At 41.6% G+C, this 14,368-nt stretch overlaps 1 pseudogene; it reads left to right on the top strand.

The window, feature by feature from the left end:
* Positions 1 to 14,368, top strand: part of LOC112062670 (RNA/RNP complex-1-interacting phosphatase-like) — a 114,335-nt pseudogene that overhangs the window by 31,050 nt on the left and 68,917 nt on the right.

The following is a 14,368-nucleotide window of genomic DNA, read 5'->3' on the forward strand; positions in this document are numbered from 1 at the left end:
TAGGTATAAGAATCTATTATACCATAAAAGTGACATTTCAAATCAGTGGGACAGATTAGTCAATAAATTGTGATACATACACGTTGGGGTATAAATATTTCTCTGGAAAGATCCACAGCACGGCAAAAGCAGATGTCTCTGAGGAGGGAATTGTGTGGCTGGGGAACGTGGGGAAAAGGGTGACTTTTCATTGAATTTCCCTGTGTACCTTTTGTAATGTTCTGTCATGTCAATCTATTACCTCTAAAGTTCGCCTGAGTTCAAACCCCAGTTCCCCCAATTGTTAGCTCTTAATCTTGGGCAAACTCTTCACACTCTCCAAGCCTCTTTATCTGTGAAATAAGGTCAGTAACTTAGCCTGGTGCTGCCTGGCACAGAATAAACTCTCAATAAATGGAGATTATTAGTGAAAAAAACCCAAATGCCCATCAGTGGATGAATGGATTTTTTAAATGTGGTGTATATGTGAAATATTATACAGTCATAAAAAGGAATGAAGTACTGACACGTGCTATGACATGGACGAAGTTGAAAACATTATGCTAAGTGAAAGAAGCCAGACACAATGGTCACATTTGTATTATTTCATGAAATGTCCAGAAAAGGCAAAACCATAGTGACAGAAAGCAAATTAATGGTTGCAGGGACTGAAGGAGGAAGGGGTGAAGAGTGCCTGCTGATGGTTACGGGGCTTCTTTTTGGGGTGATGAAAACGTGATGGGTTAGATGACGGTGATAGTTGCATAGGCTTGTCAATGTACGAAATGACACTGAATTTGCAGTTTCAGAAGGTGAATTTTATGGCATGTGAATGACATCTCAAAAAAATAATTTTGAAAATGAAAATTGCCAGTTTTCCCATAGACACTATCCACTGTCTCCATCTCTCCCTTCTCCCCACTGCCTTCCTTTTGACGCCCACCCCTGCCGCTCTCTCCCCTCCTCACTCCCTCGAGCTGCCCCACGAGGCCTCAGGGAGGCCCTGAACCGCTGGGCGCCTGCGTCCTGTGGCTGTTGGAACGGCTGCCCAGTGTGCGTGCTCCCACCACTCTCACCCGTGAGAGTGGACGCTTCCGTCGGATTTTTTTTCGTCCGTTTCAGTTGACGGTGATGTTTACAGAAGGCGGCACGTACCCTGGTCAATGGAGGATGCCCCTCAAATTAATATTTAGGCCCGTCCAGAAGTTTGATCTCATCCACCAGTAACCTCAAGATGCTGTGCTCTGAAAGCCAGGTTGGCTGCCTGCGGGCACTTGCAAATACTGAGGACTTCGGAGGCATTTGGATCTTATCTATGTATGGAAGAACAGCTGGTACCCAAGGTGGCACCAACAATTCTAGCAGGTCTTACTTTACATATCCGTAGTAGTCAGCAATTTCCATTTCTTTTTCCCTCTCAATGAAAAACTGCAGTTTCCCCAAAGAGGTGTATTTGGCAGCATTCTCACGTTCTTGTTGAGCCTGCCTCTTCATGGCCTCCCGCTCTGGCCTCTGCAGTGGTTCTATGGGCTTTGACATTACTGGCTCAGGAACATTGGGTTGCCTCCATTGAATTCGTTGCTTGCTGAAGTCTTGGAGTAGAAATGGGGTTTGGAGCTTGGGTGGGGACTGGCGCTTAGTCACAGCAGGGGGAACAGTCTCCCGCTGGAGAGAAGTGCAAGATGAAGTTTTGTAGGGTGCAGGCCTAGGAGCAGCAGACTGAGGGCCACTAGGCTGGGTATGGTCGGTCCAACGCAGTTGGGTTGGGTTGGTCACAATTGGCTGAGCTGGTTTGGCAGGACCTGGCAAAGAGGCAGGAGCTGGCTGGGGTGAACTGACTGCAGCAGGTTGAGCTGAGTTAGTAGAAGCAGGCTGGGCACGGACAGCCACAGCAGGCCAGTGTGAGGCCAGAGACTGTGGCCTCCGAGGAGCAGGTCGAGCTTGAGACTTGTCCCAGGCAGAAAAATGCAGAGGTATCAAGTTGACCTTCCCAGGAGGAGGCAGCTCATACTGGGATGGAGATGGACACTCTTTTTCAGCACTGCTGTCTGGTTTCTGGGCTTGGCCTTGAGGTTTCTCAGGACTCTTACCCTCACGTGGGGTATGCCGCCATGGCTGGATCGCTGGGGGTGGCTGGGGGTCTTTAGGGTTGATTGAATTTCCCAAGACCCGACAGGAAGAGAGCCCAGTTTTCTTATCATTCTTCTTCCCCAGTGCATGAAAAACCTTCACAGACTCCAGCATGCACATGCCTAGGGAGGTTCGAGGCTTTTTAAAGCTCTGTTGGATAAGCTCAGTTTGGTGTTTCTTTCTCTTCGTCTTGGGAATTGTTGCCTTCTATTCTGCCTTGACTTTGTTCCCTGACTTTTTATTCTCTAATGTAACAGATAAGGAAAAAAACACGCTTTGTGAGACAGTCAATGATTTGTCCAAAGTCACACACATAGTAAATGTCAAAGTCAAAACTGAACTTAGGTCTCCAGACTTCTAGTTCAATACTTTCCCTGATTAGTCCATGCTATTTTGAATCTACTACTGAATTTAGGGGCAAATAAATGTAACGAAAAACTTCAAAAAGTTTCTTTTCTTACCTGACATGGTCAGAGAAGAAGAGGAAATATCAACTGCAGATGCAAGGGATGAGGAGACAGCACTAGAGGATGTCTGAGTGGCTGCAGCTGAACGGCGCATGTTTCCAGTACAAAGGTCACTCTGGTTACTGGTCACTGGTCACTTGTGATGATCCAGATTTATTTACAAACAACTCCACGCAAACCCCAAGACTCTACCAAGTGGTAATAGGTTTGGTAGGAGAACGATGTCACAAAGCAGGCAGTTTCAGGGTATGAGATAGCCAATAAGGAGGTCCGGTCCACAGCAGGAAGGCGGGCTTGGGTGAAGAGAGTGTAGGAGAGCTATAACAACACCTAAATTTCTGAGCTCCAGGGAGGAAATCCTAGAAGACAGATTTACCTCCCCTCTTAACATTAGGGAAATCATTGCAACATTTCTTACAGACGTTCATTAATATAATTAACTAACAGTTACTTATATTCTACAGAGTATTATATTTTATGTATCATATACTTAGAGCTATATATATCTTATTTAATTAATATCCTTAGGAAGGAAAGAGGCATCTAGTTTGAACTATTACAGTTGTTCTGAAATCATATGTCTAATTAGTGAACTTATAGCAGTTTTTAAGGAGCAAAAGTAGGGATTAAGAAGCTCTTTTTGTAACTTGGTTAAAGAGTAGGGTGAAGTTTGTTGAGTGTACCTTGTGGAGAATGTTGTGGTCCAAGGTCTTCTCTTTTAGTTTCGTCTCCTTGACTCCTACCTTCCTTGGGCTAGGCTACGCTGGGCCAAGTTGGACTTGCGACTTACATTTCTCTTCTTCTTTCTTTTTTTTTTCATTATGGGCATTGTTTCTAGGACAAGCCTTGATCTTTCATTTCACAGACTCCAGCATGCTCATGCCTAGGGAGGTTCGAGGCTTTTTAAATCTCTCTTGGATAAGCTCAGTTTGGTGTTTCTTTCGCTTCGTCTTGGGAATTGTTGGCTTCTCTTCTGCCTTGACTTTGTTCCCTGACTGCTTATTCTCTAACGTAACAGATAAGGAAAAAAACACGCTTTGTGAGATAGTCAATGATTTGTCCAAAGTCACACAGTTAATGTCAAAGTCAAAACTGAACTTATGTCTCCAGACTTCTAGTTCAATATTTTCCCTCATTATTCCGTGCTATTTTGAATCTACTACTAAATTTAGGGGCAAAATAAATCTAACAAAAAACTTTAAAAAGTTTCTTTTCTTATCTGACATGGTCAGAGAAGAAGAGGAAACATCAATTGCAGATACAAGGGATGAGGAGACAACACTAGAGGATGTCTGAGTGGCTGCAGCTGAACGGCGCATGTGTCCAGTACAAAGGTCACTGGTTACTGGTCACTGGTCACTTGTGATGATCCAAATTTATTTACAAACAACTCCACGGAAACCCCAAGACAATACCAAGTTGTAGTATGTTTGGTGGAAGAATGATGTCACAAAGCAGGCAGTTTCAAGGTATGAGATAGCCAATAGGGAGGAACTGAACTTAGGTCTCCGGAATTCTAGTTCAGTACTCTCCCTCATTATTCCATGCTATTTTGAATCTACTACTAAATTTAGGGGCAAAATAAATCTAACAAAAAACTTTAAAAAGTTTCTTTTCTTATCTGACATGGTCAGAGAAGAAGAGGAAACATCAATTGCAGATACAAGGGATGAGGAGACAACACTAGAGGATGTCTGAGTGGCTGCAGCTGAACGGCGCATGTGTCCAGTACAAAGGTCACTGGTTACTGGTCACTGGTCACTTGTGATGATCCAAATTTATTTACAAACAACTCCACGGAAACCCCAAGACAATACCAAGTTGTAGTATGTTTGGTGGAAGAATGATGTCACAAAGCAGGCAGTTTCAAGGTATGAGATAGCCAATAGGGAGGTCTGATCCCCAACAGGAAGGCGGGGTTGGGTGAAGAGAGTGTAGGAGAGCTAAAACAACACCTAAATTTCTGAGCTCCTGGGAGGAAATCCTAGAAGACAAATTTACCTCCCCAGGCTCTTACATTAGGGAAATCATTGCAACATTTCTTACAGACGTTCATTAATATAATTAACTAACAGTTACTTATATTCTACAGAGTATTATATTTTATGTATCATATACTTAGAGCTATATATATATCTTATTTAATTAATATCCTTAGGAAGGAAAGAGCCATCTAGTTTGAACTATTACAGTTGTTCTGAAATCATATCTGTCTAATTAGTGAACTTATAGCGGTTTTTAAGGAGCAAAAGTAGGGATTAAGAAGCTCTTTTTGTAACTTGGTAAAAGAGTACGGTGAAGTTTGTTGAGTGTACCTTGTGGAGAATGTTGTGGTCCAAGGCTCTTATCTTTTAGTTTCGTCGCCTTGACTCCTACCTTCCTTGGGCTGGGCTAGGCTGGGCCAGGTGGGACTTGCGACTTACATTTCTCTTCTGCTTTCTTTTTTCTTTTTTTTTTTTTTCATTATGGGCATTGTTTCTAGGACAAGCTTAGATCTTGCATTCTTACCCTCATGGATGTTACTTCCTGTCAACTTCCAGCAGCAGGAGTCTTCTTTTCAGTGCTTGATGCTTCACAAAATAGACTCTGCCCGTTAGAAGCGAATCCCAGAGAGCTAGGAGACAGAGCTGGTTGCAAACCTTTCCTCTTCCAGCCTCTGGTTGCAATTCTTTTGCCCATAATTTGCTACCTCCAGTTCCTTGGGCCACACAGGTATCCTGCCATCCAGCTCTTTTACGTGTGAGAGACGTTCTAAATACTGTCGCTTTTTCTTTGCACAGAAGTATATACAGTGTGGCAGTTACTGTAATCTCCTCCCACTTGCAAACAGCCAGTCTAGAATCTTGGACCTCTAGGATTCTCTGTCTTGCATGCTTGGGTGCAAGGCCAAGCAAAATGAAGAGGAGAATAATTAGAGAAAGAAGAGGACGTTCGTGGAGAATTGGGAGCAGGTGAGGTGAAAGGGCACAGGAGAAAAGAGATTCATGTCGATTTTTTGGTTTCTGTGGAAACAAGTTGACACACTTTGGCCTCATTTTATATTACCAGAACAGACAGTTATAGATATAGATATATTTAAGTAGCTTGATAGTGTAGCAACTGCCATGAATTCTGTACACTGAAGAGAATAGTCTTACGTATATTTTTCATTTTGTTTTATGTCATATTACCTTATTTATAGCATTCACTGGTATGTTTGTAGAATACAGATTTTTTTAAATGCTCTGGTTTTGTCTACATGGTTATTTCCTTGTCATATTTTTAAGGACTCCAACATTGTAAGACATATTGCATGTTTTTCTGTTGACGATTGTTTATCTTGAAGCATCATGAACGAACTTGACCTCTTGGATTTTGTGGAGAAACTTTAAAAGGGTCTGTGAAAAAGGCATTGTGGTGAGTCGCATTATGCACCCAAGCGTAAGGAGCAGATATCTGCCATCAGCCCAGCTTGGCCTGGATTGGCTCTGTTTTAGTTCCCGTGGTTAGTGCTTTTCTCCCTAACCACTCTTGTGACTGTGATAATGTGAGTAAGGGCTGAATTGCTAATGATTTATATGTGAGGAAAGCTGGTTTGAGGGAGGAAATCTATAGATCTAGTCCATAGATTGAGCAGGTACTGGTCCACGCAGTAGCGTATTCACCTCCCTCTCCTCACCTCCTTCCCAGGCTGTCACTTTCCATTCTGCCCCTGTTTTCCTCAGTGGGAGGTGACTGGATGGTACCGGCTTCCTGACACTGACTCCCTGCTCAGGGAAGAAGGCAGGCGCTAGAGCAGCAGGGTGGTCCTGGTCAGATGTGGCAGCCTCCCAGGAGGGCAAAACCAGTGGGTGACAACCCACCGGGGCCCCACGGCGGGGCCGGCAGCGGTGGCTGAGCCAGGTACGAAATTTGCATAGTAAATTGCCCATGTAGGACCAGTTGTGCGCCAAGCGATCCGAGAATAGAGTGTGAAACTGGGAGAGCTTCTCCTTAGCTTCACCTCCTCTCAAGGTCTAGCATGCACTGGACACTGGATGGCTCAGCCTGGCGCTTGTGACATGTCCATTGTACCTGTCACAGAGAAAGGGCGGGCGGGGCAGGGGGTGGGGCGGGGGGCGCATGCAAGTCCAGCCCGTGGAGAAACCCCGGCCCAAGAGCAAAGTGTGGGGCCCCAGAGCCCGACTCCTTCTGGACTTTGTAGTGGCTGGGACTTCTCGCTGTGGGGGACAGGTGTTTGGCACCAGATGGGCCACCATGTGGAGAGTGTTGGGGGCTGTAGAAGGCTTCTCCTCCAGAGCTCACCCTGCCTGGGCACCGGCTCTGCAGGCCCCTCAGCCCTGCGTATGTATCGGCCAGCCCTTCCCCCTCAAGGGGCCCAGAGGCCAGAGCCTGCTCAGAGCTGAGTGCAGGAGGCACCCAGAGCTTGCCAGGCTGTGGCCAGCCTCCTCCAGGGACCTCCCCAGCTTCTCTGCGAGGCCTGGAGACTGGAGCACCTCCTCCAGGGCTGCTCAGCTGCCAGCATCACCATGAGCCAGGCAGTGAAGGTTTCTGAGCAGGAGATGCAGAGCCCTGACCCGACTGGATGCTGCACCCCACGATGTCCCTTCATGGCAGATAGGTTCTTTCTTCACTTCTTTTTCGAAATTTGCTAAAACAACATTTAAACCTTCGGCTGTTCTTCAGGGTATACAGATGGTAGTGGCTTAGCTAGGATTCGAAGCAAGCCCGTGTGATTCCAGTGCTCGTGCTCTGGACTGTGGTGCCTCCTTATCATATATGCTTCATGTGTTCCTTTTTTTTTTTTTTTTTAGTCCGTATCGTACTTAGCCCTAAGTGCCATACATGTAATGAACACATACAATGCCCTGTAGGAGGTCTTCTTTTGTTCAACTCATGAATTGGTCATCCACCACACTGGGTTCTAGTCTCAGAAAATACAGGTCAGGGAGCACCCGTTGTCAGCATAGCAGCATCCATATTTCTAATTGAGGCTCGAAGCCCAGATTTTCCCTTTGGTCTAGTTTGAAGGATCCAGAAATGTAAAGATTATATTCTAGATAAATCATGGGCTATCCGGAAAGAAATTCACCAGTAAATTATTCCAGTTTCTCTGGCCTTCCTGGAATATATCCAGTAAGGCATCTCATTCATGTCTGGAAAGCAAATATATCATTTATTGCAACTTCATCGTGGAGCGATGTATTGGTTTAAAGTATGATCAACACAATTTGGTCATTGTGAGTATGCCTGCTGGGTCCACTGTTTACTACACATATGTAACTCTAGCGATCCTTATGCCCAAGAGAGGAGACATACTCTTGGGTGTCTAGGGCGAGGGAAACATGTGTTGTTATTCAGGAGCTGGAAGCTTCAGCATGACAGGAAATAATTGAAAAATCCTGGTCTACACATCATTTTACCTTGTTTGAAACTTGCTTCTTCTGCTTGCTTCATTGGAGTGTTTTCTCTCTCCTGGGGCTGACATTGTGTGTTATGTATCACTCATGTGACAGGTAGAAGTTTCAGAACCCAGAGTCATATAGATCAGTAAAAATTTATTTATATATTTTAGTTTAAAATCTATTTAAAATAACACTGCGCATAATACATATATTCCAAAATTTGTTTGACCCTCTGCCCATGAGATTCTTTTTATGATATGTGACAGCTAATTTGGACTTCCATCCCCAATAAACTTTGAGGTTTGAGGACACAAAAGGTTTTGCTCAGACCTAAATTCTGTCTGAAAAAAAGGGGGTAAATATTATCAGCCCTTTCTAACCTCTCCAGGAGCAGAAATGATTTACAGCTGTGGCATTGAACCATAATTCCTTGATCTCATTTGAGAAGAGTTCAGTAAGAAACAATGTCTTGATTTTTGTTTGTTTTGTTTGTTCCCTGTTTTCTTGTCTTGCTTACCAACAATCCATCTTGGCATTAGTAGATGTAACACTCAAGATTTCAGCTTTTCTTGAGCAATCACTAAGGATTTATTATGTGGTCATTTCTAATGGGAAAATAATAACTATCTCATGGCTTTGATTTGAGGATTAAATTAGATAATGAACATGAAAATGCTTTGTAAGGTTTAAAAATCTATAAAAATGTTTTTTGTTATTATTTGATTTGTTGCCATTTCAACTTTAGTTTTTTATGGCCTTGCTTATGTGAGAAAATGCCTTCTGGTTTATTGTTTTGAAAGCCAGAATATATTTTTCAATAGCTCAATGGAAATGGCATCATTTGTGAAGGTTAAGGGTGAAGGCATAAACGTTTCTTGACACCTATCACTTTACAATGTTTTCAGGAACTAATTGACTCATGTATTCCTCTTCCACATTTTGTTGAGCACCTCCTACCAGCCACATGCTTTAACATCAGGTGTTGGAAAGCATTTTCTGGATTTTAAATATCTTAGGCTTTGTGGGCCATATACAGTTTCTGTAACTTCTCCTCCTCTTTCTTCTTCAACAACTTTTCTAAACGTGAGGACCATTATTAGCTCACAGTCCCACAGATCCAGCCTGAGCGCCTGATTTGATTTGTGGCCGTTATTTGCCGATCCCTGCTCTGCGTCCTCACTGAGGAGGGGGCGCATTTTTGAGTAAATCACTTGTTTGAATCAACTGTTGGTCTTCTGGGGCTTGTCCTTATTCTCCTACAGGCTCTAATCAACATGGCATCCAGAGAGGTCCTGTTAAAACATAAGTCAGATCATGTCACTCAAATCTCTTCAATGGCTTCTTCACAGAAAAAGCAAAGTCCTCCAAGTGCCTCCACAGCCCTAGAAATCTGGGCCTCTGTTTCCTCTCTGACGGTTTCCTTCTCCTCTCCACTTTGCTCGCTCTGTTTTCCACACTCTGACATCCTTTCTGCTCCTTGGATACTCCAAGCCCACTCTTGCCTCATTGCCTTTCCATCTGACTGTTCCCTCTGCTTGTACTGTTCACTTCCCAGATGCGCTCCTTGCTCCCTCTGACAGCCTTAAGTTCCTTCTTACATTTTATCTTCCTCAGAAAGCCCTCAGTGATCACTTAGTTTTAGATCGCAGCCTCCTCTTACCAGCTAACAAGTTCCATCTCCCTTCCATGCTTGCTGTTTTTCTCCAGCACTTCCCTGATATACTAGTTATTCTACCATTTATTCCATTTTTATTTACATATTTATACTTACGATTTTATATTGGCTTCTTTACTCTTGTCTATCCCCTCAGCTCGAGAGAGGCTATATTCATCTGTGTTAATCACTGCTGTGTTTCCTGAACATGCCTACGAAACATACTGAAAAAGGGTGCCTGAAATTTGGTAAGGGAATCAATCAGTTTTCTTGGCTGAATGAAGAAATATGTTCATAAATTAATGAACAAATCTCTGGGGTTTCTGAATTAAGGACTAATGGGAAGAGGAAGGCAAAGGGTTGGGACAGCGTACTGCAAGAAGTAGTATTTGGAGTACTCTGATAGCTATCCTAATAGATAACATTTTGTTCATTTAAATAGTTTTAATGAGAGAGCTGGGACCTAGGGACACACAGCATCAAGGTTTTTATAATGCATTCTGTAGAGTTCTTTTTAAGTGTGTACAAATATCATTGACAATATATGCATGCATATAAACCTCTGTTACTTTATTTACTGCTTTACAAGAGCCCCTCAAGGAAGGGGTAGTAGCAACTATCAGTATCCTTCCTTTTTGATGAGCTTAATTTATTCAAAGTTACATCATAATTTATTTGTAACTGAGAAACTAGACTTAGTTATTGAGTAGACCCTCCCTAGAAACCTATGACATTAATAAAACCAACAAAAATTTGTTCAATTTCCAATGATACACACACTACAGACTCAATTATGGGACATCCATTTTAAAGAAGGGAAGAAGTGACTTAACTACAGAGCAAACAGAATATTAAGTTTTGTCCTCCATTACTATTAGTAATGGATAAAGTGGGCTCCAACACCTTCAAGGTAGCTTGAGACCATCATCTCTGTGTGACGGGCAGGGGGATGTTCAGCCAGGATGTCTTTCTCTGTCACTGAGAAAAATTTCCATAATATATAATGATACTTACTGAAACAGATATGGCGCATTTGGGTAATTAGGAATCTGTTAGCATATTTTTCCAGAAGCCTTGACTACAAAATGAAGATAGTAGATTTGGACACTTTGAGCTATGAAGAAGTTGTTTCGATATTCATCTTTATGCCGAATGAAGTAAGCTTATTTCATCTCTGCAGCTTCCCATATACCATTTTCCCACCTCTGTTTTGTGTTTGGAAAGACTTTTAGAAATTAAAAATCAAGTTAAAAAGTAAGTGACAACTTAAATGATATATGGAATATTTTGCTGACTTAACAAGAGCATGCAGAATTAAATATGACACAGTTCAAATGTTAATTTTATTTCAATGTGTATGTTGGGGTGGAGTCTTCAAGGTGCCAGAAAACAAGAATTCACCCGTCCTGTTTGGGACTGCAGCACACACACACCTTCAGTTACCAGTTCTGTTCATTGCACAGAATCATCTTGAGAAAACATACTGTTTTTTATGTACCTAGTATATATCTCAATTAGTTTGAAGAATTTCCCAGATACCTGCTAATATGTAGTTCTCCAATTCCAATCTTGCCACGTCCTGTACCAGTGACACAGCACATAGGAGTTTTATGTCTCTTTCTTTCTCTGGGTTGTTCAGAACCCAACGAAGGAACAATGGAATGGCATCAAAGAGATCAGGGTTCTTGACTCAGATTTACCATAAAATAATTGTGTCCTCTTGGGAAAATAATAGTTATTCTAGGCCCCTTTCCTTTTCTTTACTTTGACAGAGCTGCACTAGATGACCCCAAGTAATACTGCACTCTTTGCAGTAGTAGCTTAGATGTTATAGGTTTTCTGAAACAAATGAAGACAATGACACATGAAACTGTGCAACACCTCTGTAAGTATTTTTTCTTAGAGTTGCCCCCATTTTACAGATGGTAAGATGGCTGAGCACAGAAGTAGATGTTTTGACCAGAGGTTCCAGAGTAAATGGAACTAAACCACAAGTTTCCTTCTTTCCTGAAGCTCATGTAGCCAAAACATAGGCTTCTGAATATTAAGCTGTAAAGCATATTATCAGTACATTTTAAAAGAAGCTGTTCTTCTAGGATTTCCAATTAATAGCAAGAGGTTTAGAAATTCTTAAAAGATCATCTAATTTTGTGAGATTTACAGCTCTCTTTTCCTGTCAAGCAAGTTGTATTAGTGCCAGACAATCATCGGAGCTTCTGGATGCTTCTCTGAACCTCTTGAATTTTTCTTCTTGCTATCTGAAATTCATGCCAGATAAACCTTTTTGTAGAGAGTATGTACAGACTTGTCTATTTTCCTATAAGAAAGCGATGCAGTGAGTCAGGATGGGGGTTAAGCCCTCATTCTCATAGTGGTATTGAGCTCCTGGTGAAATATAATCATCATTTCCTCAGAATCGAAAAGCAGTTATCTCAAGTTTTTAATACCATTAACTATTTATACATTTACGTATAATACATATATTTATTGTACCTACGAGGTGTGTTCTCTTTGGGAAGTACAAAGCTATTTGAGACATAGGTTGTTCATTTTTTTGTTTTCCCACAAATACTGTGACCCTTTGAGCAGGAAGGTCTATATTTTACTAACATCTAGAACAAGCAGCTAACACGTTGTCTAAGATGTAGTCAATAACTATGAAATAGATAAATGAACATATTTTTAAGGAAGGGCCGGGATATGAACAAATAGAAAATTTTCATTTTCAGTCACAAAGCCACAACAGACATAAAAATGATACAGACAACAAGTGCTATGGTCATTCAAAGAAGGGATAGAATTGATACAACAAGGATCTCCGCTATGGCACAGAGAACTATACTCAATATTTTGTAATAACTTATAAGGGAAAAGAATCTGAAAACGGAATCACTGTGCTGTATACCTGAAACTGACACGACATTTTAAATCAACTATACTTCAATTAAAAAACAAACAAACAACAACAACAAAAACCCAAGAGGTCATAGAAGTTCTTATGAGATTCTAGAAGAGAAGAGAAGCCAAATGAGGACGAGAGAGAAGGCTTTTGAATCAGTTCAGAGGAGAAGTCACAGAGGAACTAGTCTTTGATCTGAACTTGAGATTAAGATTAAGATGAATTAAACTTAATTAAGATTGCAACACAGGGATATTACAGATGAAGGTAATGACATAAACTTAGTATACTGAAACTTGCAGAGGTTATGAGTGTTGTTCAAGATCCCAAAGGAAGTGCATTGTGGAATCAGAATTTTAAGTGAGGCCTAATGAACTAAAAACAAACGAACACAGAATCAAGCCCTTCCTGTGATACCACGTTGCCTTTGAAGTCGTTTTTTTTGGTGGGTTGGTAGAAACTGGTGCCAGTGTTTCTTGCAGGAATGACTAGTTCTGTCCCCCCGCGGCCCCCCACCCCCGAGTTGATCCTCAAAGTTTCCTTTAGAATGGTCTTGCTAAAATGCAGACATACAAGTATTCATGACGCCTGTGTCCAATCATTTCTCCTGCCATTGCCTACTTCACTTCTGGATTATATGAACAATTCACTGTCTTCATTTATGCTTTTCCCTCCTCCAAGAATTCCTTTCTCCCTATGGGGCACCTGGGAAACACACTTTATTTTTCAAAACTCAATTTATATATTATGTGTTTTGTGCAGTCTTCTTTTTAGTGTTGTGATCACACGCTCCTTTTTGCTACCCTTGCACTTCTGCATGCCTGATTGTTGCACTCGCTACACTGTATTGTGATTGTATTTTTTTATACTTTTCCCTCCTCCAAGAATTCCTTTCTCCCTATGGGGCACCTGGGAAACACACTTTATTTTTCAAAACTCAATTTATATATTATGTGTTTTGTGCAGTCTTCTTTTTAGTGTTGTGATCACACGCTCCTTTTTGCTACTCTTGCACTTCTGCATGCCTGACTGTTTCACTTGCTACACTGTATTGTGATTGTATTTTTTACATATATCTGTGTTCTCCTGGGCAACATTCCTTGGGGCCAGGGACTACCTTTTTTCATTTATTGATGTTGCCTTAGCATGTTACTTGTTGTAAAGTAGTTAGTTATAAAAATGAGATTTCAATAAACTTAAAATTGTTATGTACATATTACTTATTATCACTTTACAGATATAACAGGAAAAATATTAATGTTGGTGCTGAAAGTTCACTTCTAGTAAATGGTGGTGGTCCTTGACTCTAGTTATAATATTTTTCCCACTATTTTATATCTTTCTACCTGATAGCTCTTCTTTATTTCCATCTATGTTTCTTTATTACTAAACCAAGAAAAACAAGTATGAGGGTAGGACTAGGCCATACGTGGCTGGAATAGTAAAGACATTGTGTGGGGTTTTGGTGAGAAAATCCTGAAGCATACAGGTCTGCATCTTCCCTTTGAGGCATGTGGAGGGATCTGCTTCTAAAGAGTTTTATTAGCAACTAATCAAGATGCTTTTTCACAAGGCTCCTGATTAGCTGTTGGTATACTAAGAGTGAATCAGAGTTAGCGTAGTTTCTGATTTCTTTTACATTGTCAATGTGGATGATCATTTTTTACTGCTGGGGGTGGTGGTGGTGGGGAGAGAGGGAATGTTCCTTTCCTGCTCCTGATGTTTCAGTCCTGTCAAGAGAGCTCTTAGGGTCATTTCAGCCCTGATTCTTTACTGACTCTGCCCCAGGGTGATCAAGTAACTTATATAGAAAGCTTGAAAAGAATTAAGTGAGCATGCTTGCCTTGACTAATTC

Source organism: Physeter macrocephalus, chromosome 18 (assembly GCF_002837175.3).
Source record: "Physeter macrocephalus isolate SW-GA chromosome 18, ASM283717v5, whole genome shotgun sequence".
Lineage (NCBI taxonomy): Eukaryota > Metazoa > Chordata > Mammalia > Artiodactyla > Physeteridae > Physeter > Physeter macrocephalus.